The following is a 10,762-nucleotide window of genomic DNA, read 5'->3' on the forward strand; positions in this document are numbered from 1 at the left end:
TCCCAGGGCATACCTCGTACAGGCTGAGCACTTCTGTCTCCGCTGCAGCCGGCCATGTGTTTCTACATAAGTAGGGAGCAGTGGGACAGGAAATTGTTGCCAGGACCCTGGAAGGCAGAACCCACAGTGCATGGCACCTGTCTGTGAAGTGAAGTGAAAGTTGCTCAGTCATGTCTGACTCTTTGCCACCCCATGAACTATACAGTCCTTGGAATTCTCCAGGACTGAATGCTGGAATGGGTAGACTTTCCCTTCTTCAGGGGATCTTCCCAACCCAGGGATCGAAGCCAGGTCTCCTGCATTGCAGGCAGATCCTTTACCAGCTGAGCCACAAGGGAAGCCCAAGAATACTGGAGTGGGTAGCCTATCCCATCTCCAGCAGATCTTCCCAACCCAGGAATCAAACCAGGGTCTCCTGCATCGCAGGCAGATTCTTTACCAACTGAGCTATCAGGGAAGCCATGGGAGGAGACAAATGCTACAGACAGGGAAGAGTTAAACAGGATGCCACTATTTTTAGCATGGGGAAGGGTCTTTTTAGAGAATATATGTTGGAGAGATTAAGAGCTTAGCATCTGAAATCAGGTTGTAGTCTAGCATTGCCACTGAGAATTTTCACCTTGAACAGGTTACTTAACCTCTCTGAGCCTCAGTTTCTTTATCTGTAAAATGGGAGTTCTAGTTAGCACTTAACCACTTGAGATTAAGACTGCTGTGAAGGAAAATCCCAAATAACAGTGGCTTAAATAAGGTAGATTTTTATTTCTTTTCACATAAAGTAAGCTGGGTGTTAAAACTTGCATGTACTGCTGGTCTGGCAGGGCACGTGGCACCCACCCAGACTCCTGCCCTCGTGCTGCCCAGTAAGTGTTGTTTCCATTCCCTCATGGACCAAGATAGCTGCTGTAGCTCCAACATTTATGGGCAGATGGAAGGAGATAAAAATGAAAGTTTCCTTTCTTGAAGAAGACTTTCTGGCAAATCCATATGATATATTGTTAACTGCAATTTATCATGTAGCCACATATAGCTACAAAGGAAGATAAGAAATGCAGTCCTTGAACAGGGCAGCCACAGGCTCAGGTTTGTACCAGGGTGCTATCCTTATGGCTCGTGAAGAGCATGTAGACAGGTAGTAATCCACAATTAGGTTCTTTATGGAGTGTTGAAAGAAGTGAGGTACAGACTGAAAGTTCAGCAAATGTAAGTGGTCACAATGAATTTTGTAACTCACAACAACAATGATGCCAACAGATGAGAGAGTCAGGAAGTAGATCCAGGTGGTGGATGTTGAGGAAAGCCAATCATGACCCCCACCAAGGCTGACCTGTGGGCTGGGAGAGATGAGATTGTAAGGATAAGATGGGAAAATGGAGTGGCCTGGTTGATACCCTTCCTGGGTCTTCTCCCAAGGGCTGTGATGGTCTTCCAGTTTGATGCTAAGCCCCAGATTCTTGCCTGCTTGCTCCTCCATTCTGAGGACACTATAGTTTCCATTGTGAAGTTTCCACCGGCTATGGTGAAAAAAACACATCTGGGTTGGGATCAGTAAGTGTTTTAATTAGAAATGGAAATGAAGGCTCATGTCGTAGTACTACATTCTTCCAGCCTACTGATAATTTCTGGCAGGGTTAAAAATAGCAGATATCACCCTTTGAGGGTGATGAAGAAAGGGCTGGTTTTTGTTGTTGTTTGTTTTTAAGTGGATTCAAAATTTATAACAGTGATTTTAAATACGGTAAGTCATCATAGATACTTTTGATCTTTCATCTCCTTCTAGGTATGTGTGTGACTTCTGGTGACCCCTCAGTATTTTTATTTGAAACTTGATCAAGTGTGTGATATAGCTATCATACTAGGTTAATGAGTGGGGGGAAATATCCCATAATTGATTTTTTATGTGAAGGACTATTGATTGGCTTTTTGAAAGAAGAATTTTATTTAAAGTGTTCTATATTTTAGTGATGGAATTCCAGTTGAGCTATTTCAAATCCTGAAAGATGATGCTGTGAAAGTGCTACACTCAATATGCCAGCAAATTTGGAAAACTCAGCAGTGGCCACAGGACTAGAAAAGGTCAGTTTTCATTCCAATCCTAAAGAAAGCAATGCCAAAGAATGCTCAAACTACTGCACAATTACACTCATCTCACACACTAGTAAAGTAATGCTCAAAATTCTCCAAGCCAGGCTCCAGCAATACCTGAACCTGAACTTCCAGATGTTCAAGCTGGTTTTAGAAAAGGCAGAGGAACCAGAGATCAAATTGCCAACATCCGCTGGATCATGGAAAAAGCCAGAGAGTTCCAGAAAAACATCTATTTCTGCTTTATTGACTATGCCAAAGCCTTTGACTGTGTGGATCACAATAAACTGTGGAAAATTCATAAAGAGATGGGAATACCAGACCACCTGACCTGCCTCTTGAGAAACCTATATGCAGGTTAGGAAGCAACAGTTAGAACTGGACATGGAACAACAGACTGGTTCCAAATAGGAAAAGGAGTATGTCAAGGCTGTATATTGTCACCCTGCTTATTTAACTTCTATGCTGAGTACATCATGAGAAACACTGGGCTGGAAGAAGCACAAGGTGGAATCAAGACTGCTGGGAGAAATCTCAATAACCTCAGATATACAGATGATACCACCCTTGTGGCAGAAAGTGAAGAGGAACTAAAAAGCCTCTTGATGAAAGTGAAAGTGGAGAATGAAAAAGTTGGCTTAAAACTCAACATTCAGAAAACTAAGATCATGGCATCTGGTCCCATCATTTCATGGGAAATAGATGCAGAAACAGTGGAAACAGTGTCAGACTTTATTTTTGGGGGCTCCAAAATCACTGCAGATGGTGATTGCAGTCATGAAATTAAAAGATGCTTACTCCTTGGAAGGAAAGTTATGACCAACCTAGATAGCATATTCAAAAGCAGAGACATTACTTTGCCAACAAAGGTCTGTCTAATCAAGGCTATGGTTTTTCCAGTGGTCATGTATGGATGTGAGAGTTGGACTGTGAGAAAGCTGAGTGCTAAAGAATTGATGCTTTTGAACTATGGTGTTGGAGAAGACTCTTGAGAGTCCCTTGGACTGCAAGGAGATCCAACCAGTCCATTCTAAAGGAGATCAGTCTTGGGTGTTCTTTGGAAGGACTGATGCTAAAGCTGAAACTCCAGTACTTCGGCCACCTCACGCGAAGAGTTGACTCATTGAAAAAGACTCTGATGCTGGGAGGGCTTGGGGGCAGGAGGAAAAGGGGATGACAGAGGATGAGATGGCTGGATGGCATCACCGACTCGATGGACATGAGTTTGAGTGAACTCTGGGAGTTGGTGATGGACCAGGGACCCCTGGCATGCTGCAATTCATGGAGTCACAAAGAGTCAGACACAACTGAGCGACTAAACTGAACCGAACTGATATTTTAGTGAATAGTGAGAATTCTTCCTTTCAGTGGAGGCCCAAAACTTAAACTCTTAGACTCAGGCAGTATTCCTCACACAGGTGCAGTAAACGTGGCCTTGATCATCCCGTGATATGGGTTGAATTGTGCCCCTAAAATTTCGTATGTTGAAGTCCCAACTCTCCATATCTCAGAATGTGACCTTATTTGGAAATAGGGACATTGTACCTGTAATTAGTTGAGATGAAATCATATTAGAGTAGGGTGGATGCCTAATTTGGTGTAACTAGTGAAATTCCCTGGTGGCTCAGATGGTAAAGAATCTGCCTGAAATGTGGGAGACCTGGGTTCCATCCCAGGGTTGGGAAGATCCCCTGGAGGAGGGCATGGCAACCCACTCCAGTATTCTTGCCTGGAGAATTCCATGGACAGAAGAGCCTGGCAGGCTACAGTCCATGGGTCACAAAGAGTGACCTTTAAAAGGGGGAATTTGAATTCAGACACAGCCAGAGAAAATGCCATGTGAAGATTGGAGCTATGTTGCCACAAAGCAAGGAACCACCGTCAGCTACAAAAGAGGCTTGAGTAGATCCTTCTCTAGCACCTTCAGAGGCAGCATGGCTCTACCTATCTTAAATCTTGATCTCAGACTTCTAGGCTCCAGAACTGTGAGAGAATAAATATCAGTTTGTGGTACTTTGTTACAGCAGCCCTAGGAAACCAATATAGCCCATGACTTGGTGGTTGAAAGTCAAGTGAAAGTGTTAGTCACTCAGTCGTGTCCAACTCTTTGTGACCCCACGGACTGTAGCCCACCAGGCTCCTCTGTCCATGGAATTCTCCAGGCAAGAATACTGGAGTGGGTTGCTATGCCCTTCTCCAGGGTGTCTTTCTGACCCAGGGATGGAACCTGGGTCTCCTGCATTGCAGGCAGATTCTTTACCATCTGAGCCACCAGGGAAGCTTGGCTTTGTGGTTCAATGTCTTCAAGTCATTTGTTCTCTCCAGGCCTCTGCTTCCTAAGTTGTGGATGAGGATAGCAATGTCTACCCATCTACCAGTGAGGATAGTGTAAAATCCTTTAGTACCCACAACCTCAGCACAACCTCAAGTATTAGTATTACACCACAGAGTCATAGTGTATTTTCTTCCTTTACTTTCCTTCCTCCCTTTTTTCCCTTTCCTTTTTAAAAAAAAATGTCTCAAATGTTAAAGGTTTGTGTTAAATTCCTCTTCCCAAGCCTATTGACCAATAGTAAAAGAGGGATGTTTTTGTACTTGTCAATGATTTGCTGGCCTTTATTGAGAACTTCAAGAACCAAATATACTTTTTGCTCTAAGATTTCATAGTCACATGTGCTTCTCTGAGAGGAACAACTTACAATAGAAAGAGATGACCAGTTGGTGTCATCCTGCATCCCAGCACTAACCACCAGATCACCTTTTTAGAATGCTGTGTTAGAAGGATTCAGAGGCTACATCCAGGATAGAGGATCATGATCGCTTAGTGATATTTGCTGTGAACCTGAACTGGGTAACTTGTACCACTGTAGATCTTTTTAATTATGACCAGGGTCTCTGCTATGTGAAAATCTTTGTTCTTGGCAAAACTCATTCCAAAGCAAAGAAAGTTTACCCTCAACTAAATAAGATATAGCATAAAAGATACTTGAGAGTTAAAATAAAATTAGTTGAATAAATTTGGGATTGTGTATGTGAGAAGCACAGACATTAATCATGAGGAATTATTTAAAGCTTGTCATGTGTCACAGTGAAGTGGATTTTACATGCGCTGTTTCTGTGACTCCTCACTGCTGCCATATGAGGCAGGTCACTACTCAGATCCAGGGCTGAGCACCTTAGGGATTCAGTGACCAGCCTGTGCTCTCGCAGCTGGACCTACTAGAAACTGGCAGAACTAAAATTCAAACCCAGTTCTGCATCATAGTACAATATCTCTTCTGAGTCTCATGATGCTGCAGCGTGTGTGTGTGTTTAATGGATGTGAAATTCACATAACATAATATTAACCCCTTTAGAGTGAATAATTCAGTGGCATTCGGTACATACACAATGTTGTGCAACCACCACTTACACCTAGTTCCAAAACATTTTAATTATTACAAAGGAAGCCGTGTACCCACCAAGAAGTTACTCTCTATTTCCTCCTCCCCTCTAGCCCCTGGCTGATACTAATCTACTTTCTACTTCTGCTTTCTTGATGAATTTACCTAGTCTGGATATTTCATATAAATGAAATCATACTACAGGTGACCTTCTGTGTGTTTTTGAGATTCGTTCATGTTGTAGCATATATCAGTATTTCATTACTTTTTTATGGCTGAATGATACTGTATGTATGTTTTTGAGGCAGAATGTCAACAGCCACTCCACCGCCCCGAAACACACCTTTTTCCATGTGGAGATATGAAGAGGACCCATGTCTGGCTGCTCAGATTTCTCCTGTACTTTCCCTTGTCATTCCATACATGGTACCAAGGGTGACCAGACTGTTGAATACCTGTCAAAATCACGCTTCTTCTTCCCCTGTACCCATATAAGTTAGGAGTGTTTGGACATGGTCTTTTGTCCACCTCATATCCATGGCCAAAGCACCCAGAGCCTCTGGAGGTGAGAGCACTAACTATAGTATAGGATATGTGGTTTCCCCTATCTCCTCCCAACTTAGGCTGGTAGTTTTGCTATCTGGCTTCTTATGGGTGCCCAGAATATTCCATCATACAGGTCTCTGGTGTTCCTAGGTGATGACTCAGCTTTGTGCTATAATAGGGCAAGAGCTTCCATGCTACTCTCCTTAGTTCTACAACTGCAGTCATTGGAAACCATCCCTCATAAGTCAGCATCTTTCCAAACCCCTAAACTGCTCAAGTCATGCCCTCCTCACAATCATACTGTGGCTTTGCATTACTGAAAGAATACACCAAGGCTCTTCAGTACACTAAGCCATTCAGAATAGACTGTCTATGCAATAGCATTTTCTCTTCCATACTCTTTGCATTTTCTAGCAAAGTTGAATAAGTGGGCCATCCCCTGCCTCCTTAACTTGAATTAGGTCCCCTTTCCTTCATGCTTTCATGTCAGCATGGTACCTTTGACAGATCTTCATAATAAGGAAGGGAGAGCAGCAGGTCAAGCCATTCGGAAATTATTGGTTTGTGTGTCTATCTCCCCACTCACATTTTGAGTACCTTGGGAGCAGAGAATGTCTTTCTGTTTTGTATCCTCAATATCTGGCTCAGTTTCTAGCACATGGCAGGAATCATAAACATCAGTTCCTTCTGAAGAAACAAGAACCCTAGAGAGGAGGTGCTATCTTCAAAATTATGCACAGCATATGATGGACCTGGTTAGAAGTTGGATGTTATGACTCATAATCTTTGAACAGTCTCTTCTAGCCAAAAATATAACATTAGGAAGATTATGAGAGGTGTAAAAGGTAGTCAGATTCACTCTCCTAACATACATATGGGCTTCCCTGGTGGCTCGGTGGTAAAGAATCCACCTGCAATGCAGGAAACATGGTCTGGATCCCTGAGTCAGAAAGATTCCCTGGAGAAGGAAATGACAGCCCATTCCAGTTATTCTCCCTGGAAAATCCCATGGACAGAGGAGCCTGGTAGGCTACAGTCCATGGGGTCGCAAAGAGTTGGACACAACTGAATGACTAACAGCAACAAACAACATACATATACTTTCCCAGAGCAAAAATAAAATTGCAACAGTCAGAAACATGATAGGATTGGTAAAAGTGAATGATGACAACTACATAGTTGCCTGTGGATTATTTTTTGTTTGTTTTGGTTGCTTTGAATATATGGAAATAACATCAAAACAAATCCCTTCCCCAGCACTCTTAGTGGTTATTACCCTCCAACAACTTCTGCCCGCTCCTCTCCATTTCACCTATTCCCTTTCCCCTGACCCCAATCCACTGCTGCTATTCCCACCATACATCCTTCATCACTTGGTTCAGAAGTCCAGGAGACGTTGAAGAGGAGCCATTTCTGAACCCAGGATTAAGAGAAAAAGCTATGTTCTCATAGCACGTGATGTTTCAGGACCATGATCAGTGACATGACATTCTACAGAGCTGGCAATTTCCTTTCTTTTCTGTTATTTTAAATTGATGTATGGGCTCCCTAGGTGGTACAGTGGTAAAGAATCTGCCTGCTAGTGTTGGAGATGCAAGACACTTGGGTTCAATTCCTGGTTTGGGAGGACCCCCTGAAGTAGGAAATGGCAACCCTCTCCAGTATTGCCTGGAAAGTGCCATGGACAGAGGAGCCCGGCAGGCTATAGTCCATAGGGTCACAAAGAGTCAGACATGACAGAGCGCCACCACCACCGCCACTGCCACCATGTCGTTGATTTACAGTATTATATAGGTTTCAGATATATAACACAGTGATTCAGTTTTTTATAGACTGTACTTCATTTAAAGTTATTACAAAATAATGGCTCTATTTCCCTGTGCTGTATAATATGTCCTTGTTGGTTATTTATTTTATATATGAGAGTTTGTATTTCTTAATTCCACACCCCTATCTTGCCATCTTCCCCCTTTCCTCTTCCCACTGGTAACCTCTACTTTGTTCTCTGTATCTGTGAGTCTGTTTCTTTTTAATATGCAGACATTTTTTTTTATTAGATTCCACATGTAAGTGATAACATAGAGTATTTGTCTTTCCCAGTCTGACTTATTTCACTAAGCATAATTCCCACTAGATCCATCCACATTGTTGTGAAAGGCAGAATTTAATTATTTTTTACGGCTTAGTAATATTTCATTGTATATCTATATATACCACATCTTCTTTATCCACACATCAGTTGATGGACATGTAGGTTGATTTCTTATATTAGCTATTGTAAATTATACTGCTCTGAACTTTGGAGTGCATGGACCTTTTTGAATTAATGTTTTCATTTTCTTCAGATGTGTATCCAGGAGCGGAATTGCTGGATCATATCAAACGGTAGTTCTATTTTTTGGTGTTCGAAGAACGACCATATTGTTTTCCACCATGGCTGCACCAACTTCCTTTCCCATCAGTAGTGTACTGGAGTTCCCTTTCCATCGTCACCATTTGTTGTTTGTAGACTTTTTGATGATAGCCATTTTGACAGGTGTGAAGTGATATCTCATTGTACTTATTTGCATTTCTCTGGTGATTGGCAATGTAGAGCATCATTTTCTGTGCCTATTGGCCATCTGTATGTATCTTTGGCCAAATATCTATTCAGATCTTCTGCCCATTTTTATTGAGGCCTTTTTTAAAAACTGAGTTGTATGAGCTGTTTATATGTTTCAAATATTAACCCCTTGTTGGTCATATCATTTGCAAACACTTTCTACCATTCCATAGATTGTTCTTTCATTTTGTTGAATATTTCCTTTGCTGTGCAAAATGTTTTAAGTTTAATTAGGTCTCTTTTCTTTATTTTTGCCTTAAGAGACAGATCCAAAAAAAATATTGCTACAATTTACATCAAAGAGTGTTCTGCCTATATTCTCTTCTAGGAGTCTTATGATTTCTGGTCTTACATTTAGCTCTTTAATTTTAGTTTTATTTATTTTAAATAAATTAAAATAAATTTTAATTTATTTTTATATATGATATGAGAAAATGTTCTAGTATCTATTTCTTCATTTTTAACTGGCCAGTCTTCCCAGCACCACTAATTGGAAAGACTGTCTCCACCATTGTATATTCTTTGCCTTAGACTAGTTGACCATATATGCATGAGTTTATTCCTGGCCTCTCTATTTTGCTCTATTGATCGATGTGTCTGTTTTTGTGCCAGTACCATGCTGTTTTGATTACCATACCTTTTCTTATGTCAAGGAATCTGATGGCTTCAGCTTTATCCTTTTTTTCTCAAGATTGCTTTCTCAATACAGGGTCTTTGGGTACTCTATTAATTTTAGGATTATTTATTCTAGTTCTAGTGAAAAATGCCTTGGGTTTTTTGATAGGGATTGCATTAAATCTGTAGGTTTCTTTGGGTAGTATGGATATTTTAACAATAGTAATTCTTCAGCCCAAGAACATGGGATATCTTTGTGTCACCTTCAATTTACCTCATCACCGCTTTGTAGTTTTCAGAGTACAGGTCTTTCACCTCCTCGATTAATTTTATTCCAGGGCATTTTATTCTCTTTGATGTGATTTTTAAATCTGTTTCCTTGCTTTCTCTTTCTGGTAGTTTATTATTTGTGTGGTGGTGGTTTAGTTGCTAAGTCAGGTCCAGCTCTCACAACCCCATGAACTGTAGCCTGCCAGGCCCCTCTGTCCATGGGATTCTCCAAGCAAGAATACTGGATTGGGTTGTCTTTTCCTTCTCCAGGGAATCTTCCTGACCCAGGGATCAAACCCAGGTTTCCTGCATTGCAGCAGGTTCTTTACCAACTGAGCTACAAGAGAACTAATTTTATTTTGGGAATTTTCTATATATAATATCATGTCATCTGCAAGTAGTGACATCTCTACTTTTTCCCTTCCAGTTTGGATGTCTTTTATTTATTTATTTTTGTCTGATTGTTGTGGCTAGGACTTCCAATACTGTGTCAAATAGTGGTGGTGAGAACGGGTATCCTTGTCTTGTTCCTGAAAGGAATGGCTTTCAGCTTTTCACATTAGGTATGATGTTACCTGTGGGTTTGTTTTAAATGACCTTTCTTGTGTTGACGTATGTTTTCCTACTATACCAGCTTTGCTGAGGGCTTTTTGTGTTTTTTTTATCATGAATGAATGTTGGGTTTTGTCAAATGCTTTTTCTGTGTCTATTGAGATAACCATGTGGTTTTTATACTTTCTTTTGTTAATGTTGTGTATCACATTAATTTGTGAACATTGAATCCCTGGAATAAATCACTTAATCATGATGCAGGGTTCCTTTTATATACTGTTGAATTTGATTCATAAGATTTTGTTGAAGATTTCTAATTAGAGATATTGAACTGCAATTTTCTCTTTTTTGTAGTATCTTTGTCTGGTTTCGGTATCAGGGTAATGGTGGCCTCATAGAATAAATTCGGAGTTTTTGTTCCATCTTCTTCAGTTTTCTGGAATTGTTTGAGAAATACAGGATTCAGTTCAGTTCAGTTCAGTCGCTCAGTCGTGTCCGACTCTTTGCGACCCCATGAATTGCAGCACGCCAGGCCTCCTTGTCCATCACAAACTCCCGGAGTTCACCCAGACTCACGTCCATCGAGTCAGTGATGCCATCCAGCCATCTCATCCTCTGTCATCCCCTTCTCCTCCTGCCCCCAATCCCTCCCAGCATCAGAGTCTTTTCCAATGAGTCAACTCTTCACATGAGGTGGCCAAAGTACTGT

General features: G+C 41.2%; 1 protein-coding gene across 1 annotated transcript in view; it reads left to right on the top strand.

Moving 5' to 3' along the window:
* Positions 1 to 10,762, top strand: part of MYO3B (myosin IIIB) — a gene marked incomplete at its 3' end in the record, with an annotated part of 319,055 nt that overhangs the window by 199,424 nt on the left and 108,869 nt on the right. The window lies entirely within an intron of this gene.

Source organism: Bison bison, unplaced genomic scaffold (genome assembly GCF_000754665.1).
Source record: "Bison bison bison isolate TAMUID 2011002044 unplaced genomic scaffold, Bison_UMD1.0 scf7180017864282, whole genome shotgun sequence".
Classification (NCBI taxonomy): Eukaryota; Metazoa; Chordata; class Mammalia; order Artiodactyla; family Bovidae; genus Bison; species Bison bison.